Here is a 21,158-nt window from a genome sequence, read left to right on the forward strand (position 1 = left end):
ATATCCAAACTTTTTTGCAATCGACTACAGATGACACGCAGGCTTCGTCCTTTGGCGGAGAGGCCTGTGTCATCCGCAAACAAAGATTTTTGACATCCCTGAGGTAACTCAGGTAAGTCAGATGTGAAAATATTGTATAATATTGGTCCCAAAATGCTGCCTTGAGGAACACCAGCTCTTACAGGAAGTCTTTCAGATCTGGAGTTTTGATAATTAACCTGAAGTGTACGATTTGACAGATAACTTTGAATTATTCTAACAATGTATGTTGGAAAATTAAAGTTCTTTAATTTTACAATCAAACCTTCATGCCAAACACTGTCGAATGCTTTTTCTATGTCTAGAAGAGCAAGACCAGTAGAATAGCCTTCAGATTTGTTGGAACGGATCAAATTTGTTACACGTAAAAGTTGATGAGTGGTCGAATGTCCATGGCGGAATCCGAACTGTTCATTGGCAAAAATTGAATTTTCGTTGATGTGGGCCATCATTCTGTTCAAAATAACCTTTTCAAAAAGTTTACTGATGGAGGAAAGCAAACTGATTGGACGATAGCTAGAAGCTTCTGCAGGATTTTTGTCTGGTTTTAAAATTGGAACAACCTTAGCATTTTTCCATTTGTCAGGAAAATATGCTAATTGAAAACATTTGTTAAATATATCAACTAAAAATGATAAGCTACTTGCTGGAAGTTTCTTGATGAGGATGTAGAAAATTCCATCATCGCCAGGAGCTTTCATGTTTTTGAATTTTTTAATAATAGTTCTCACTTCTTCCAAATCAGTCTCCCAGGCATTTTCGAAAACGTTCTCTTGATTGAGAATATTTTCGAACTCCTGAGTAACTTCATTTTCAATTGGACTAGTAAGTCCTAAATTAAAATTGTGCGCACTTTCAAACTGCATAGCAAGTTTTTGAGCTTTTTCGCAATTAGTTAGTAATAATTTGTTTACCTCTTTCAATGCCGGTATTGGCTTCTGAGGTTTTTTCAAGATTTTCGATAATTTCCAAAAGGGCTTAGAGCCAGGGTCCAATTGAGAAATTTTATTTTCAAAATTTTTGTTTCTTAATTGAGCAAAACGTTTCTTGATTTCTTTCTGCAAATCCTGCCATATAATTTTCATAGCAGGATCGCGAGTGCGTTGAAATTGCCTTCTCCTCACGTTTTTAAGACGGATCAAGAGTTTAAGATCATCGTCTATAATCACAGATTCAAATTTTACTTCACATTTTGGAATTGCAATGCTCCGGGCTTCAACAATGGAATTTGTTAAAGTTTCAAGAGCATTGTCAATATCAAGTTTAGTTTCTAAAGAAATGTTAACATCAAGATTGGAGTCAACATACGTTTTATATATATTCCAGTCGGCTCGTAAATAATTGAAAGTGGAGCTGATAGGATTGAGAATCGCTTCTTGGGATATTTGAAATGTAACAGGGACATGATCAGAATCAAAATCAGCATGAGTAATCAGTTGACTACAAAGATGACTAGAGTCGGTTAAGACCAAATCAATCGTAGATGGATTTCTAGAAGAGGAAAAACATGTGGGGCTATCAGGGTATTGAATTGAGAAATATCCTGAAGAGCACTCATCAAATAAAATTCTGCCGTTGGAATTACTTTGAGAATTATTCCATGACCGATGTTTGGCATTAAAGTCACCAATGACAAAAAATTTTGACTTATTGCGAGTCAATTTACGCAAGTCAGTTTGGAGCAAATTAACTTGCTGCCCAGAGCATTGAAAAGGCAAATAGGCAGCTATGAAAGTATATTTACCAAACTGTGTTTCAACAGAAATACCTAAAGTTTCAAAAACTTTAGTTTCAAATGATGAAAACAGTTGATGTTTTATACGCCTATGAATGATGATTGCAACTCCCCCACATGCCCCATCAAGTCGATCATTACGATAAACAAAAAAGTTAGGATCCTTTTTGAGTTTAGATCCAGGTTTTAAATACGTTTCGGTAATAACTGCTATATGCACGTTATTAACCGTAAGAAAATTAAACAGCTCGTCCTCTTTACCATTCAGAGAACGAGCATTCCAATTTAAAATATTTAAATTATTATTTGGATCCATTAGAAAAACGTAATCCAATAACAATTTGATTTGTAAATTTTACACCTACTTGGACTGCTTCAGTCATAGTGGTGGCTTTGAACATTGCATCAATCATTAGATTCAATTGTTCAGTAAGAAAATTAAAATCAGAGGCAGACATGTCATGTGATTTCCCATTGGAATTTCCGGTAGACGAAGAAGCGGAGTTACCTGTGGCGGTAGGGTTTTTTCCATTTGATTTGAAACAAGTTGAATGGGTACCCATGGATCGAACAGGGGAGGAGTTCAAATTTCCTGCTACGATATCGGCAAAGGATTTACCGTGGGTAGATACATTCGAAATAGAAAGATTCGAACGGCTATCCGACGGATTAAAATTAGTTTGTGAATGAACATGATTATGATCTTCCTGATGGGTATGATTCATGATCAAGCGATCGTTAACTGAAAAATGAGCATTGTTCGATACTCTACCAGGCAAATTGCGGAAACGACCGTTATCGTAACGGATATTATCTTTCATCTGCCTGGCACGAGCCTCAATGACCTTTTTGCGTGAAGGACAATTCCAAAAATTGGACTTATGGTTGGCCCCGCAATTACAACATATGAATTTGGTGGTATCTTCCTTCACTGGACAGACGTCTTTGGCGTGAGAAGAACCTCCGCAAATCATGCATTTAGCATCCATGCGACAATTTTTTGTACCATGACCCCACTTTTGGCACCGACGGCACTGAGTGGGGTTCTGGTAATTTCCTCCAGGTTTCTGGAAATGTTCCCATGTCACACGGACATCAAACAAAAGTTTTGCTTTTTCTAAAGCTTTAATATTATTTAGTTCTTTTTTGTTAAAGTGAACTAAATAAAATTCTTGAGAAAGCCCTTTCCGAACAATGCCAGATTGGGTTCTCTTTTTCATAATGATTACTTGGACTGGGGAAAATCCAAGTAAATCATTTATTCAATTTTTGATCTCCTCAGGTGATTTATAGTCACTTGTGAGACCTTTCAAGACAACTTTGAACAAACGTTCAGTTTTGTCATCATAAGTAAAAAATTTGTGCTTCTTCTCTTCAAGATGTTTGAGAAGAAGCTCACGATCTTTAAGAGTTTCCGGCAAAACGCGACAGTCTCCTTTCTTTGCGATTTGGAAGGAAACCTTGATTCCCCTAATGGAGTTCAAGATCTCCTGCCTAAATCCCCCAAATTCGGAACAACTGACCACGATAGGCGGCACTCTTTGCTTCCTCACTTGAATCAAAGAGCCTGGGCTAGAGGCTGCTTCGATATGGTGTTCGGAAAATTTGTCTAGAGCATCGAACTGATTGCTCATTTCGATACAATTATTCATTTCACCCTTGGAAGAAAGTTCGCTTTCCTGGGGAGCGTCCTTTCTTCCATTCTTGCCACGTGTAGTGACAGTTTTAAAACCCACTTTTTTGGAAGGAAGTAGTGAATTCAGAGATTCACCCTTCCTTTTGTTTGTTGTTGATACCATGTTTAATTAATAAACGAAAGAAGACGTGACCTTCGAAAGGTTTTTTCCCAAGACGGTGTCCAAGAAGGATTACCACCGCTAGCTTTCGCCAACGGGTCCAACGAAAAATCGAAGGCACGGGTCCAAACAAGGATCGTAAAGGGATCAATAGTAGAAAAAATAGTACTGAAAAGTACTGTTTTAGTAGCACTGAAAAGTACCGTTTTTAATTTTAGCACTGAAAAGTACTGTTTTTGTAGCACTGAAAAGTACTGTTTTATTGCTTTAGGTAGTTTTTAAGAAAACTTCCAAGAGCAGAGAGAATTCGTGTACGCACAGCACGAAGGTACGATGCGCACTGTCATACATGGCACTTTCGATGGTCACTCAAGAGGCTGTCTGGTGGAGAGGATTCATCCGTGAGCTATACGACATCAACGAGACTCTGGTCATCAAATGCGATAATAAAAGTTCAATCTGTCTGGCTGAAAAGGAAATGGGCTATTCAGCAAGGACGAAACACATCGATGTGAGGCATCATTTCGTTCGTGAGCAAGTAGAGGCGAAAGCGATCAAGCTGGAACATGTGGCTTCCAATCTTCAAGCAGTTCTGAAATATGTCCTTGAGAAGAACGGGAGACAGATTACCACCCATTCCCAACCGGAACACCGTCTTTTTCACGACCCATGGCGATGATTTCTCCCGTTGACTCTTGCTTGACCACGCATGATTCCTTGGTAAAACTGACGCAATAACCTTTCTTGCAAATGCGACTCACAGAAAGGAGATTTACTGCGAGATCTGGAACACATAAGACTTTAGAGACATCTAGGCTACAGCACTCACCATCGACATCAGCGTCAATCTCGACGTTTCCAGTGGCGACAACCGGTATCTCGGATGCATCTGCAACAAAGATGGTTTGCGATACGACCTTCGCGCCAACTAGCATGCTTTCATCCTCTTCCAGTGATCCGTTCTGCTTCTTACACGCCAGTAGTGCCTTCTTACGAGAACTCTTCTCGTTCTTGTTCGTCGTTTTCTGTGGACATTCCGAAGCGTAGTGTCCAAGTTTCTCGCACTTGAAACACCTCATGGCCGATTTATCCTTCTTGCTTGCTTGTCTCGGACGTGTTGCTAGCGCACCGCTTGAACCGCCAGCCCTGGTGCTGGACTCGATCGTCACGTCCTGGATTTTTGATTTCACCCAATCTGCCGTCCACTTGATACCTGAGGCGTCCATTCCTAAGACCATCGGCTCGTATCTTTTTGGCAGCCCCATCATGAGGATCAACGACATCCACTCGTCGTTAAGCGGAAATCCTATCTCCTGCAGTTTCTGGCTTGTGGTCAAAATTTCGTCTACGTATTCTTCAACGGATGAACAGTCTTCGAGTTCTAGTCTCATTAGCTTCCGCAGCAGACTAATCTTGCGATACTTTCCGCTGTCCTGGAAGGCCGTTCGGAGACTGTACCAAGCTTCTTTGACCGTTCTTGCGCTCTGGACTAGGCTGTAATTGTACCTCTCGATACTGAGGCAAATCGTCGCTAATGCACGGTCCGACAAGTCCTCGCTGATCTGCACATCGTCCGCTGAATTTACGGCACGCAGAGTTCCCTCCTTGATCATCACCATCCGCATTCCGAATGCCTACGCTGCGTAGTCTTCTCGACCTTTCAGCTTCTCCAGGGACTGATGGGAAGCGCTACTGAATGGAATCCGTAAATCACACGCTCTTGCTTCTTGGTTTCCCCCGGGGGCTTCTTCCCTTTGGCCGCCGGAACCGATGACTTGAGCTGGATCGCTTGTTCGTTCTCCATTCCCAACCGGAACACCGTCTTGAATGGGTGGTAATCTGTCTCCCGTTCTTCTCACGGACATATTTCAGAACTGCTTGAAGACTTCTTGCGAAAAAATTTTCACTTTTCGGCTGGTTGTTTAGCCGGTTGCTAGGCTACCAGTTGCAAACAGCTATACTGGGCCGATAACCTGATAGAGAGTAAAAGCGTCTGAACAGGTATACAGTCTAGCAACGAATGATTTATTTGCTCAATTATATTACGGTTGTTAAGAAAATTTTCCAGTTTGCGGTAGCCGCAGAGTTCTACCGCAGCTGTCAAAGTTCTACCGCAGGCTTCGGAATCATTCTATCATTGAAGTAAAAAAATCAATCATAGTATGCTTGAAAGGGAAAACGCTATGAAAAATAGCAACAAACAACAATCATCAAGAAGGTATCCAAGGTATCCAAGAAGCCTATTGATGATTGACCGGTGCAAATCAGTGATGTGATTGCTGCGGTAGCTTTTCGTTGAAGCGTAAAACGGAAAGTTTTACCTAAAATTACAATAATGCAACGCTTACTACGCTAACAGAATGTTCGAAGCGGAAGGATCAAAACCGGATATTCAATATAAACGAGAGGGAATTCTATAACCGCATCCGAAATGACAAGGTCGATTTTGGTGAGGGACTTCCGGAGATTGGCGACGTTACACAATTTTGGGACAATTTAGGGAAGAACCCCACCGAACACAACGGCGATGGGATGTGGTTAGCAGAAGAAGAGAGACAATGTGATGGAATTGGAGACATGACCGCGGTCGTGGTAACCGCTCAAGATATACGTGAAGCTACCCGGTATACCAGGAATTGGTCTGCACCAGGACCTGATTTTGTGCATAAATTGTGGTATAAAAAACTCAAAACAATCCATAGGCGGATGGCGGAATGCTTCAATACGATACTAGGAGACCCCACGCAGCTACCAGAATTCATTACCAGGGGTGTCACATTGCTTCTACCAAAGGACCAAAACACAGCTGACCCAGCGAAGTGCAGACCAATAACGTGCCCTTCAAGTCTGTATAAAGTGCTATCGTCGGTAATAGCGAGGAGGGTGCAAGCCCATTGCGACACCAACAACGTAATGACCGAGGAACATAAAGGGTACCGCAGAAACACGCAAGGGTGCAATGATCAGGTCATCTTAGATGCAGTTCAGGGCAAGCTAAACAAAAGCAAAGGAACCTGAGTATGGCGTACATCGACTACAAAAAGGCATACGAATCAGTACCGCACTCGTACCTTCTCAAGGTACTGCAGTTGTATAAGGTAGACGGGAACGTCATCAGGCTGATGCAACACGCGATAGAGATGTGGAGCACATCCCTACACATTACCGACGGTACAGCTGTGTTACGGTCCAGGACTTTCAGCATCAGGAGGGAGATTTTTCAAAGCGATACCTCTAGTCCACTGTGGTTTTGCCTGGCCATGAACCCCCTCGGCAAAGCACTCAACCAATGCAACTATGGCTACCAACTGAAAAGTGGGGAAAGGAGTACAAAAGTTACCCACACCTTCTATATGGACGACCTGAAGTTAATTGCGGAATCAGTACAGAAGCTACATCAGCTGTTGCAGCTTGTTACGACATTCAGTAACGACATCCGGATGGAGTTTGGCATTAACAAATGCCGGTCAATTCATCTACGTCTGGATCAAGTTATGGATGCCAGCTGTTTCCGCGTCAACGAGCAGGAGGAGATTCGGAATATGGCTGGAAGCGAAACATTTAATTACCTCGGATTCCTGCAACTTAGAGGTATGCGCCACACGATGATCAAGAAAGAGCTGCAGGAAAAGTTCTTGTCTCGTGTCAACTGTAGTTTGAAGAGGTTGTTCTGGTTCTTCAGATTTGTGCTCTTGAAAATTCGAGGTTTGTCTTCGATTCATCTTCACCTTAAGCACAATTTGGTGGACCGATTTGTGCCCTACTACAAGTACCTGCCTGACCCGGTTCTGGTAACACTCATCGACATCGCTGTACCGCTGAACCACAATGTTCAATCGACGTTCTCTAACAAGATAGCAAAGTACCACGACTTGGCGGAGGAGTTGAAGCAGATGTGGCACCTAGACAGAACGTTAGACTGAAGCATTTCCTGGGTAAATTTATGAATAAGTCTCTATAATAATAATTTTGATTTACCGCTGAAACACCTGAAAGTAGTTCTAGAGATATCCCTGTAGTATCTGTAGGTGTTACTGAAAGAATTCCTGACGGTTTTCCTCGTGGAATCAGTGAAGAAACTGCTAAAGAATCTGCGAAGTAGGAATATCAGAAGCCTTCCGCATTTCCACCAGGATTCTAACTTGATCATACCTAATCAAGGGATTGGTCCTTGACCCCTGATGTTTCGAGAAAAACAAAGAAACTGAAGTGGTTTTCCAGTAACTTTCCTTATCAGAAGTTACGAAAGGCATTTCGTTTCAATGATATTAGTGAGATTCTTACATTTTATTTTTCCAAGGTTTACTTGAAAAATTTCTTTTGAATAACTACAGTAAATTTCCTAAGTTCCGTTAAATGATACTAGAAATATAGCCAAGGCCAAATACTCGTTCAGATGTTGTTTCAAAGATTTCGTTTGTAACATAGGCAGTAAATACCTTAGAATGTTCATTCTAAAAAAAAATTCTGGAAATTCCCGTAGCAATTTTTAAAGAAGATAATAAATTAATAGATGTATCCTTGTATCGTAACCTGCAGGATTATTTCAAAAAACTTCAGTCGTCAGTGAGTTTTCAAGTTAATTACTCAAATTTATTTGCAGGGCGATCAATTGTATTTGAAGTCCATTGCTTAAGACAAAAAAACTGTATTTCTTACTTTAAAAATGCCACTATTCAGAACTATGAGTTGTGTTCGAATTTGGAAAACAAACTGTATCTTGTCTACCAAATAAAAGAAGACAAATCCATCGACAAACCTAAAGAAAGACTTTCGAAATCATTTTGCTTGAAAAGGCGATTTTTGAGACCTTTCATTAAAAATACTTTTGAGAGACTTGCATCAAAATAGTGACCAAGTCTAGTAAAAAAAAATTCTAAAAGGCTGGTAGCGACTGAGTGTCTTAAAAATGGGAACTTTTGAGACATCATGCTTGAAAAAAGTCTAGAAAGAGACTGAAAAGGAACCCAAAAGGGACAAAAATGAAATACGAAAACAAAAGTAATCCAAACAGCAACCATGAGATAAGAGTTTTTCAAGAGGTATTTTTTTTTTCAAACAAAAAGAAAATCCAGAAATCACAAATTCATTCAGCTAGGGTGCAGAGCTACTTGGGCACTTCCAAGATTCACTTTGACATGGGGGGTTTTTCTCGGCCGAATTGTCTGAAACTTTCCAATAAGAAAAACTTTGATACGACGCACATTATGGCCAAATATAAGTTTAGTAGCTTTCAAAAAAAAAAAAACACTGCCGAAGTGAATCAAAAGCAGAGTTGCTCGCTGTCACTATCAATGCTTAAAATTTGCTGATTTGTACAGGCCGACTGCGATACAAATCGGATCATGCCATATCACATCAACATCATGCTGTCAACTCCATCACCAGTGCATTGATGGCGATAGACTATGGATATCACTGATGGGTTAAGTTTAGCTTTAAATTAAGCAGATAAAATGGCAATTTATCAGTACGATATTTTTGACAGTATTGCAGATAGACTGAAACTATATGTTGGTCACTGAAAAACATTAATAGCATGGATAATGACCACACGGTGCCCCGACAGACCGTTATTATGTAAAAAAATTGTCCATCAAATCTGAGTACAGGGCTCGATTCCTAAGGTCATTCTGCATCTCTGGGCCAATTTTTAAAAAAATCTTTAGGCGGAATCTCGAGAAATCTTGATTTGGAAAATTGACTTAAAAATTCGATATAAACCATATTGAAGTGGCTTAAGTATGTTTTTTTTACAGTTTAATTGTTTCAGTTTAATTTATTGTTTTATTTCTACGTTAAACCGATTGAAATAATACAAAATAATAAATTTACAATTAATAATGTTGTGATTTCGATAGAACAGGGATCTTAGAATGAATGTGACATAATAAAAGTCCGGAGATAAGCCATGTGATTACTGTTATAGTCAATTAGAGAAAGTATCAAACGTTTGTTTAAAATCTGCAATGATTTGGTTGCTTTGGTACGCTCACGTCATTATCAGAATAAACTTAAGCGGATGTCTTTTACGGAGCCGCTGACCCCCACCTGAATGATGTAACTTTTTATTCCGGCATTCGCACTTAATGACCATCACATTGAAGTTTGCCTATTTTATTCGCTCCTATTCTTAACATTTTAGTCGTCGCACGGTTCGCCACCGCCAGAACCACCAAGCTGCTGCAGTGAGCGAAAAGCGAGCTATTTCACCAGTGTTGTACAAAATACAACAGCGCGACGACTGAAGTGTTAATTAAATATGGTTAGGGAGCCAAGAATCAACATTTTATACAGGTAAAATTAACAATGATGATTCATTTGGGCATGCTTGCATCACAGATGTATATGCTAGAACAAAAACAAATTGCAACTCCTTGCAATCACTAGCGCCGCCACACAGCGAATTGCGTTGTAACCGTTCGACAAATTCGAGGATAGTTAACCGGCGATTTAAGCGCCACTCTCGCGATAGGAGAGACCGCCGGTCGATTTGATTTGCCCGACTATTTCGACTTTTACCTCAGGGGTACTCGAACGGTCGCTGGCTCAAATTTGAAACAAAGAAGCGCAATCTCTGAAAGCTGAAATATCTCCCACAACACGCTCAATTCCGCCTTAGACTCGTTCAACCCACTGAACTGAAGAACTTAAAAACCTCTTAATGAAAATCGAAGCAGCAACCTGAAACAAAACTCGCAATTGAAGTGACCTTCCTCACAATTGCACTAAACGGAACTCAACTAAACCAAAACTACTCGATTTTCTATTAATTACAAATTCCACGATTTATTCGGTTTCGGGTTGGACGGTTTGGGTTGGGTTTGGATTGGGGAAACACTTTAGAGCATGGCCATGTCTACAACTACCACATACCTGCGCAGGGTTTTTCTTCGTCGACTTGTTGAATCTCGGCGACGACTCGAAACAGCCAGGAACCTCGGCGATGGCGGCGAGAACCTTCGTAACGATGGCGGCGAAGGGGATCGTTTCGCCGTCGCTGCAGGAATGGCGTGCAGCGCGATGAGCCCGTGCAAATATGGCCGAACTAAAGTTGCGAAGCGGGTGGCGGCTGGACGGATGGCCTCCGATTTTCTCCAGAGAGCTTTGGCTACGACGGAGTGTCGTGCGACCCGGGGTTGATCTTCTTCCTTCGGTTTAGAGCCAACGTACCTCCGTACGGCCTCGCGTATGGCGCTCTGACCGTACGTGATGAAATGAACTCCTCCCCTAAGGTTCTGATCCGGAACGTGATGCGCAATTGGCGACGCAGTTCACGATCCGCACTCTCGTTTAGCTTGGTCCGGGGTTGTAACGTTGGTGGACCGTCTACGACGATTAATTGGCGATCGTCGGGGAATTTTCGCTCCTTTTTGAAAGGCGAAACACCACGCTCCGTTTGACTACCCCGAAGGGCGGGCCTTGGTGGTTGCACGGACTCGAAACAACGTCCTCGGACGGAAATGGTGGCCCGAAACGCCACGGGGACCGTATTCGACTTCGGTCGACACTCGAAAAACTCCAGCCTGTACCCAAAAAGCGCAGGGCGCTAGAAAGTCCAACGCGAAATTTATTTTAAAAACTAAATTTAGAAAATCGAGTACATTGAAATTACCTTTTTGAGTCACAATTATAAATTTAACAGAACAGTTCGCGTTTGTCGGACACACCGACTCCGAAACGTTTCACTACCTTATAGAACAAACAAATAGAACAAAATTAGAACAAAGTACAAACGAAAAATCACTTCAATCACTTTCAATACCTTTTAGTTACAACGAATCTAACACACTTTAAATAAATTAACTTTAAAATTGAACTACGAACTTCTGAACTCCAGCCGTTTAAGAAGCGAAATGAACGAGTCTACTTCTTTGGAGCAGACAAGAAACCTGCTCACATAAAGAGCCTATTCTTTCAAAAATTGCGCCCAAACTAATTTGATATGGCGAGAGTTCGTGCCTTCGGTAAACGAACATGGCTAAAACGAAAATGAACACTACAAAGGTTTGCACATCACTACACATATCCCATACTGGGTGACGTCAATTTAGTACACTTAGTCTAGACACAAACCTTATCGACAATATACGTAACACTGAGCTCAATCAAATTCAAATTCAGATGATTTTGCTTAAAAAGATAAAAACGTCAAAAGTTCACAAACTTTTTTATCATGTTTTTAACGGAAAAACGCAAAACGTTACAGCGTCAATAAGTGGTGAATATCAGTATCGTGAAATATTTCATATTCACTACTGACATCGTCATGGGAATTTAGCGATGACAGCGCCATCACGATGTTGCTACTTGTGTTGCCATTGAAAATGGCCATTAACTGTATTATATCACACGTCACAAGCGTTCTATGGCTCTTCAACAACTTCAAATGCATCTCTATCAAGCACTGCCTCTGCCCCGACACAACTGAACCTCAATAGAGAAACCCTGCTCTACTGCATTGCGATCGATTCCAATGAAGTCATCAAGAAGTATATGCGCAAAACGCAATACTGAACAGTAAATTCGAAAACTCATCTCCTTTTCATTGCATGAAATTTTACAAAAAAAAAAAGGCAGGCACCTCGTCTACAATTCTTACACTTAATTGTATTTATCATAAAGTGACCAGATATGTTTTGCTTCAATCCGGGACAAAAATAAAAGTTTTTAAAATGTATCATATAACATCACACGAAACGTGATATTTGTCTTCCTTTTGAGGTCATAACATAAGAAATCACGGTTTATAATCTAATGTTTGAAACGAAATCATGAGATTTTTTTTCCAAATATGTGAACCACTACGTCTATCCTTTTGGTGTCGTAAAACAGGGTGCAAAATGATCATTTATTACAACTTTTTTTTTATATTATTATGAATTTAGATATTGTGAAACTAATTTAGACTACATTGATTTACAGTCAATGGCAAAAGCTAGCAATCAACTGCTGTTTTTCCATACAAAATGCACAAATTTGAGGGTCTGTATCTCATCTTTTGGTTATCCAATTTGGCTGAAATTTGAATGACGAACTACAAACAACTTGAAGTTTTGTCTGTAGTGAATTCAATACATTGCAGTTATTTTCCAAAGAGTTTCAGAGGGTTGTCAAAGGTAAGTACACAAGAGACTTTAAAATTTAAATAAAAAACGATAAGTTTTGGGTGGTTGGTTTGTTGGGCAAAGTTGTTTACTTTCAGAAGTTACGCAATTTATCAGAACACACCAATCACCCACAACTGATCGTTTTTTAATTAAATTTTGAAGTCTCTCGGTACTTCGATACTGAAATTTCAGCTTAATCGGACTACCAAAAGCTGAGATACAAAGCCTCAAATATGAGCACTGTGCATGGAAAAATAGCACTTGATAACCAACTTTTATCACTGACTGTATGTAAGTTAACAAAATTGATTTTTATAAAATATTTAACAAATTATAGAAAAAAAAACTTAAGAAATTCAAAATTTGAAATGACAGCCAGGGATGAAACTGTTTCCATGCTCTAACACATTTCAAATATTGAACATCTGCCTTATACACTAAATGTTGGTCCCCTGAAACTGGAAAACTTTAAACTACTTCTTAAGACTATGAAATGATAACATTTAATTGCAAGAATAAACTTTGAAATCCTACTTCATTTGCCTGGATTTTCAAATGAATGTGTCGTATATTGTACGTTTTTTGTAAATCATCATCACATTTCAAAAAATATTTTCGAAACATGATAGAAGCCGACTAATCGAATCCGGGACGTTTTCCGGGACGCTCGATAATGCGGGACAGATGTCTTGAATCCGGGACTGTCCCGCACAATTCGGGACGTCTGGTCCAGTGCTGGGAATGATAATAGTAGTAGGCTTGAATTTTCGCGAAAATCACGTGGCTCTCCCAGTACAGTAGTTCAAAAACGTGAATCTCATCAAGTAGCCTATGTTGGGTGCACGAATTTTCTAAATCATGAGTGTCATTGAAGGCTCTAAATTCGGGAAATGCAGCGGGAAATAGAACATTTTTCGTTTTGGGTTGCCCTTAGCAACGGGTGTTTTGCTATTTTCAAGGCATTTTGCCTACAGCAGCGATGGGCGTGAGTTTCACTGGCTTCGCTGACTGTGATTGGCTTTGCTTAGCTACTGTAGAGTGAATTTCAGATTTTTTCCCAACCCTGGTCTGGTCACTTTAATTTATCAGCTTAATCAGCATTCCCTGTTTATGTTAAGATATAACCATCTTTTTATAAGTCTATGCCACAGCTAGATTTTCGTTACTGAGTCGAACGTATCCTAGAAATCAATAAACAGATTGACAATGAATTCTATTAAAACAAAGTAAATGGCTGCAGGTATATATAATGGAAGTCCTAGTGATGTTGATAGCTTAATAATACTTATTCGGGATTTGTTTGAAGTTGTTAAAGACTTTGATAATCTTAGAACACTTGTGACATATAACAATAATGTTTTCCGTGTTGTAAAAATCATGTTTTGACTGAGAATGTAGAACAGGAATGTTAAATTTTGAGGGCAATACTCGGTTGAAAACTAGACGTAAACATCAAGAGTAGTACCAGATGTACAAAGAAGCAAATTTTATATGGCAAAATAAATACGGCAGACTTAAGTGGGCTGGTCACTTTGTGTGAAAGTCGAAAAAAAGTTGTAAATAAATAATATTCAGCATTGAGTGATTCACGTTTATCGAACAAAACATCAATATCATATTGAAATTTATTTCTTAGATTTGAATCTAGTTAACTAAGCTTATTGGTTTGAGTCATGTAAAAACATACTTAAGCCACTCTGGTAAGTTAAGTCAGTTGTTAATATTTCTAATTTTAACAACGGTAACAATTATATACTAGATGCGAACAGTTTGGCCAACTTTTTTGAACGTTTTTTTTTTGGTTTTTTCCAGTGCCATTGCGTATATGGTTTATATCAAAATTTTTAGTCTAAAACTTCAAATCAAGATTTCTCAAGATTCCGCCTAGGAATTTTTTTAAAAATTGGCCCAGATATGCAGAATGACCTCAGAAACCGAGCCCTGTACTCAGATTTGATGGACAATTTTTTTACATAATAACGGTCTGTCGGGGCACCGTGGACCACGTGATCACTCATTCTGGTGTGATTATGATCTAGAGTGCGATGTCGCATCACTGCTGTTGGTTGTCAAATCAAAGTGATATTGATAGCTCGCAAGTGATATTGATAGTTTTAGACCATCAGCCATCAGCTGATATGATTGATATTAGGCATTGCTAAGAATAGGATATGAATTTCTTTAGAAATTCTTTCTAAGAATCTTTCACAAAAAATCCTCATGATTATTCCATCGATTTCGCTTTCCTCGTGATTCTTCCATCGATTTCGATAGGTTTTCGTTCAAGATTTCCGTTTAGGAATAAATCTCCAAGAATTAAAGATTTATTCCAAATTTATGTTTCAGGACTTCTTTGGGATTTCAACCCAATCAATTCCCTAAGCACATGTTTAAAAACAACTCCAGAGATACCTCCAGGAAGTCCTCCAATAATTCCTTGGAAAATTTCCCAAGAAAGTTCTTAGATAATATATCCAATAATTTTTATTGGATTTTCCAGATAAATGACTAAGATTATTAGAAAATCGGTCGAATTTCTGGATAATATCCTGTAGATTTTTTAACGAATAACATCGAATGGAATCCTTCAAGAATTCTGTGAGATTAATCGGAATTTCTGTAGTGTCTGCTGAAATATGAAATCTTAAATGAAATTTAAAAGAATTCTTGGAGATTTTACTTAAGAAATTACTTGAGAATTGTTAAGAAGAACTGCAGGAGTAAATTGTGGTTAAAATGTTGTATAAATTCCTAGAAAAAAATCGGAAGGAACTTAATGTGGAGTCCCAGATTGTTTTAAAGGTATCTTGTAGGAGCTCTCAAAAGATTTCCCGAAATAGTCCTGGAGAAGTTTTACTGGATTTTCTGAGACAAATCGTGAATGAATTCTTGAAGGACATTTGAAAAAAGCTGGAAGAATAATAAGAAATCGGTGTAGGAACTGGTTGAGGAATGCATGCAGGGTCTTGAAAGCATTCCAGTAGGATTTTTTGGAAGAGTAACTACTGGAGTAACTACTGGAGAATTTCTGAAGCTTTTCCTCGAAGAATTTGGGAAAAGAATCCAGGAGAAAAATCGCATAAGAGTCTTTCTCTGAATCCTCTACAATTTGGCACCAGGATTCACTACAACAAGATAAAGGAAAATGGTAACTAAGAGAGCTTCCATTGACGATAGATACTTTTTCATAAACTTGCATTAAAATAGCGACCAAGTCTCTTAATAGAGACCTGCTACCAGCCCTGATGTCATCGCCTAAAGTCCGATGAATAACAAAACGTGACATGCACAAACCGCTGGAATAAAAATGCCCTTTGGAACCCAGGAGGAGCAGAACTCGGGCAGCACAAAGTGCACCTTATCGTTTACATGATTGTTTTGATAGACGGACGGAACGGAACGGGGTAAACAACAATCAACAGATTTCAACTGAAGATTAGCGAAACGGTGCAAAAATTTAATTCCTCTCAATCCCACATTCGAATCGGGCGGGAGTCCGGTCGGGAGTGAGTTCATCCAATTTACATCACGTCACCGCTAGGAAGAAGTCTGTGCCGTAGCGTACTATTTTACACGTACCTATCTAATAAAAATGCTTTTCACGGCAGTTTCAAAATGTTAGAAAAATGTGAACATAATTGTAGAAAATTGGGAAAGTTCCTAAATTTATGCTTAAAGCATCTGTCGCTGAATTAGTAAATTGAACATTCGTGAAAGAAGTTCTTGGAATTAAAACAAGCTAGATAAAATAAAATATTGTCACGGAAGATAGAGTACCTAATCTGTACTCATTCTTCATTCTGGCTTTACGTCCCAACTGGGACAAAGCCTGCTTCTCAGATGAGCACTTCCAAAGTTATTAACTGAGAGCTTTCTTGACCGATTGACCATTTTTGCATGTGTATATCGTGTGGCAGGCACGAAGATACTCTATGCCCTGGGAATCGAGAAAATTTCCTTTTACGAAAAGATCCTCGACCAGCGGGATTCGAACCCACGACTCTCAGCATGGTCATGCTGAATAGCTGCGCGTTTACCGCTACGGCTATCTGGGCCCCTGAACTCATTCTATCAGTCTCAAATATTAAGGGTGCTCATCTTGCCCTGTTCTACCCTACGTAGAACATGCAGTTCCTAACTCTTAAATCATTTTCCAAAAATTCTATGGAGAGGGGAGCATTTCCAAGTTTGAGTGTGGCCAGGACCCCCGGCCCCTCCCAATTAACACCCATGGTAAGGAGCTGCGCTCCTTCTCCCCGTCCCCACCGTCGTCTCTAACATTAGTAAGTCGATTACATAAACCTTAACTTGCTGCTGCCTAACCTATTCCTTCATCGCCTTGTGCGGATCCGAGAAGGTGTTATCAGCTGAGCTAACGGTACATTCAGGGGCAATTAACTGACATCGTATTCGCAAACCTGAATATCATGGTCCCGAGGAAGAACAGCAAGAAACCCAAACAGCAGCTTACCTCTTAGATAATCACCTGCTCGGAGAGCTGATCCAACTTCACTGGGTCCCACTAAGCTCCGATAGAAATCCCACTCGGAATGTGTAATTTCACGACGTAGAAAATCCTCTCCAAAACACTTCCTGCACTGGCACCGGATCCCTCCCTCAGAAGGGCAAAAAAGATTCCCACACACAAAATCGCACAGCTCGAAGCTAATGATGTTTGTCCCTCATATAATCACTGTCCACCATGATGTGTGCACATATCGGAGAATAAGGAGGAGACACACAATTTTCCCGTTCGTGATTTCACTCCACACGATCCGTTACTATTCGCTGCTGCCGAAACACTACCTGACTTCTTTTGCCAATAATTCGCCTACGAGTTACGTGCCGATCCGAGGAGCTTTTCCTGAAAACATTGAAACACAAACGAGAATCTTTCTTATCACAAAAACAGCGACAACGCGACTTATACGAGCACTAGCAAAAGAGACGTCTTTAAGCCAGGCGGAACAGAGGCAATCGGTTCTATTTTTGTTATGACTTTTTTGCCGTTTTTACGGTCGTCTTTGTTGACGAATTCGCGGAAACGCCTACAATGATTTTACAACCACTACCGCTACTTCCAGACAAACGACGGCCGTAGACTGTTGATGAATGAAACTTTGGATGTGTGTTCGTGTGTTCTGTTGCGTGTAGCATCGGCATGCTGACAGATTGACGTATCGCATGTGACACGATTGGTGCAACATTAGACCGGACCGGAAAGGCATTAGCAGCAATCAAGAGCGTTTCATCCTCACCAACTTCTCAATCGAAATAAGTAGGGTTCTTCCTCTTTTTTGGCATTACGTCATCACTGGGATAGAGCCTGCTTCTCAGCATAGTGTTCAATGAGCACTCATTTTTAAGATTTTGTGCTAACGTAAGAACTATAGTACACTCACAAGACGCGACGCGAGACTGGACACAACACTTATTGTTCTTACAAACATATAGAGGATTTAAACATTTACCTTTTTCGTCGACCGGTTTCGGGCTCGATGTTGCCCATCTACAGGACGATGTTGGACATCGTCCTGTAGATGGGCAACATCGAGCCCGAAACCGGTCGACGAAAAAGGTAAATGTTTAAATCCTTTATATGTTTGTAAGAACAATAAGTGTTGTGTCCAGTCTCGCGTCGCGTCTTGTGAGTGTTCAATGAGCACTTCCACAGTTATATTAGCTGAGATCTTTCTTTGTCAAAGTTTACTATTTTCGCATTCGTATGTCGTTTGGCAGGTACGATGATACACTATGACCGGAAATCAAACCCAGACACCTTCAGCATGACTTTGCTTTATAACTGCGGACTAAGATCGATAAGAACATTTTCAAAACAACTGCCGTTATACACATAATTGTCCCATATTGCTTTTTTTACATTTTGCCTTTTGTCATCGAACAGTTTATTTTTACGTATAGTTTTAGAAAATTCTTACAACAAATTAACTTTATTAGGAAACTCCACGAAAAGCATATTTTTTTATTATTATTTCTTTATTAGTATCATTCCAAACATTACATTCATTTCTTATATCTATAGGTGTTCTGTGTTAGACAACACTATCACCCTAATTTGGTAAGGGCCCATTCACAAATTTCATAACGCTGGAGGGGGTGGGTGGGTGTCCAAACGATGTTACGGCCTATACAAAAACTGAATAATATTCATACAAAAAGCGTTACAAGGGGATGGTTGGGTGTCCAAAATGGCCAATTTCAGCGTTATGAAATAAATGAATGAGCCCTAAAACAAATTTAAGATTTTATTAACATTTTGTTCAAAACATATTATATTTCATTCGCCAAGAGAGAAAAAAATACGTTTTCAACTTAGGGGATTTTTTTTGTATTATCGGACAATTTGGGCCGGAGGTTCTCCGATTTGTATGAAATTTTCACCAGAGGTTGAGTTCCTGGATACATGACCAAAAGTGAAATTCCAAAAAATTATATTGGCCTATTTTCCCGGAAAACTCTTGATGAATTTTCTGTTGGCGATCGGCGGAAACAGGTACACAACGGAATGTCCAACGACCGAGATAAACCGTCAGGGACTTGTGCTACCGCAGAAAGGAAAGCGGGACGACTTCAACAAATGCACTTTATTGGAAAACGGTTGGATGTGGAATGATACAGACTGAAATACACTTACACTACTGTACTTGTTTCTACTCTCTTGTTTCGTTCGTGGCAAACAGCAACGTCAGCCCAAAACGTTCAGTGGCGGCGGGTGAAAATATCGCCCCCACCAACTTTTTCACGATTTCCCTATATACCTCAAACTTTAAAAAATCATATCTCCTGAACTATGCATCGTAGAACAAAAGTCTTTTAGTGAAATCGAAAGGAAATTTCCTCAGCAATCAATTAAAAATATAAAAAGAAAAACATTTGCCGGAAAATGTTTTACCATGGAGAAAATTGTCGGAAAAATGGCAGAAAAACTATCGTCTGTATCAAGGGGCTCATTCATTTATTTCATAACGCTGAAATTGGCCATTTTGGACACCCACCCACCCCCTCGTAACGCTTTTTGTATGAATGTTATTAAATTTGTGTATGGGCCGTAACATCGCTAGGACACCCACCCACCCCCTCTAGCGTTATGAAATTTGTGAATGGGCCCAAGGGGTGGGAAACTCGGCTCACTTTAAATTGTGCCGAAATGTGCCGACTGTGCGAGAGTGAGCGATCAAATTAATATGTCACATTTGACTGGTTGCACTGCAAAAACTAGCAACTGTGATCGTTTCATGACTTTTTTATTGAGGATTTTGCCCTCTAATAGACTCACACCTAAATAATTTTGTCACACCAAAATATTCTCCCACCATGTTCACCATATATTGGATGGCGTCGTAGCTAACAAAACCAACAAGTAACGCACATGTAACGCATTATGTTGGATTGTACATTGAATGCAAGTTGCGTGCTTCTATTAAAGTGCCATAGAAACGGACGTGTGAGTATTTATTTTTCCACGTTCAAAATGTGCACGAGAATCTATTCCTCAACAAAACGAACAATATTTATGTAAACTTTTAAAGCACCAATTATTGCAGTCTGAACAACTTTTGACTCGACGGAAGCCGCTATTAAATTTTCTGAACATATTTTCGGTAAGTTTGAAGTATAGATGTGTCTCAAGCAACACATTACAACCTAATTAATACCAGGATTAATACAACGTTTCAGTCCGATGGTAGAGGAACCGAGCGGATGCCTACCAGGGCAACGGATGTTCAAGGGATGATTGCTGATTGCTGATGAAGAGATGAGGAAGTTGGGAACCTTATTGAGAACCAATCTGCCGCTCTTTGATCAAACTCTACAATGTCACCGGAATCTACAATGCCGCCGGAATCGATGACCTGGCAAGGATACCGGATATTACCAGTCACGGAGTGATCGAGAGAGGCGAGATCCTGAGTGAGATAGTTTACGAGATGGTACAGTGGCTCAGCCATATTCGTAAAGGGCGTTGTTTTCACATCAAGTAGGTAAAAAGCTATCATATCGAAGATTTTTTATGAATAATGAAGGTTTTAGGCGTCATCTATTGTTCAAAAATTAAAAACTGTTTCTATTCACTTCCATATTTGGTATAAAAAAAAGCATGTAATATGTTTCTAAAACTCATTTCAACAAAAACTCTTTCAGTACTCACGAATATCGCTCTTCCAATGGATCCATCAGCAATTAGACTGGCCCAGCTCAGTATGGGAGAAAATTAAGGTTTTAGTATTCCATGGGGCACCCCTCAGGATTATTTCTTTGGGTTAGAAGAAGACTTCCTGAAAATTTCAACTCATTTGGTCGTTCCATGAGCTGGCGCATTTGAATTGAAGTTAATATGGGATTTTAAGCTCAAACATATGGGAAACAGCACATCATCGCCTGTGTGGGTTAGGGAAATTGTTGATCGCGTTCAATTGAACTCAGAATGTCAAAAACACTACTTGATACTATAGCGAA

At 39.8% G+C, this 21,158-nt stretch overlaps 1 protein-coding gene across 1 annotated transcript in view; it reads right to left on the reverse strand.

The window, feature by feature from the left end:
• LOC5565195 (mitochondrial coenzyme A transporter SLC25A42) overlaps positions 1 to 17,643 on the reverse strand; it is a 52,366-nt gene extending 34,723 nt beyond the window's left edge. The window contains exon 1 of the mRNA XM_021839343.1: positions 17,152 to 17,643. The gene's annotated coding sequence lies outside the window, so the exon portion shown is untranslated. The remainder of the gene's footprint in view (positions 1 to 17,151) is intronic.
• Between the last annotated feature and the right edge of the window lie 3,515 nt (positions 17,644 to 21,158).

The sequence above is a fragment of the Aedes aegypti genome, chromosome 1 (genome assembly GCF_002204515.2).
Source record: "Aedes aegypti strain LVP_AGWG chromosome 1, AaegL5.0 Primary Assembly, whole genome shotgun sequence".
NCBI lineage: Eukaryota > Metazoa > Arthropoda > Insecta > Diptera > Culicidae > Aedes > Aedes aegypti.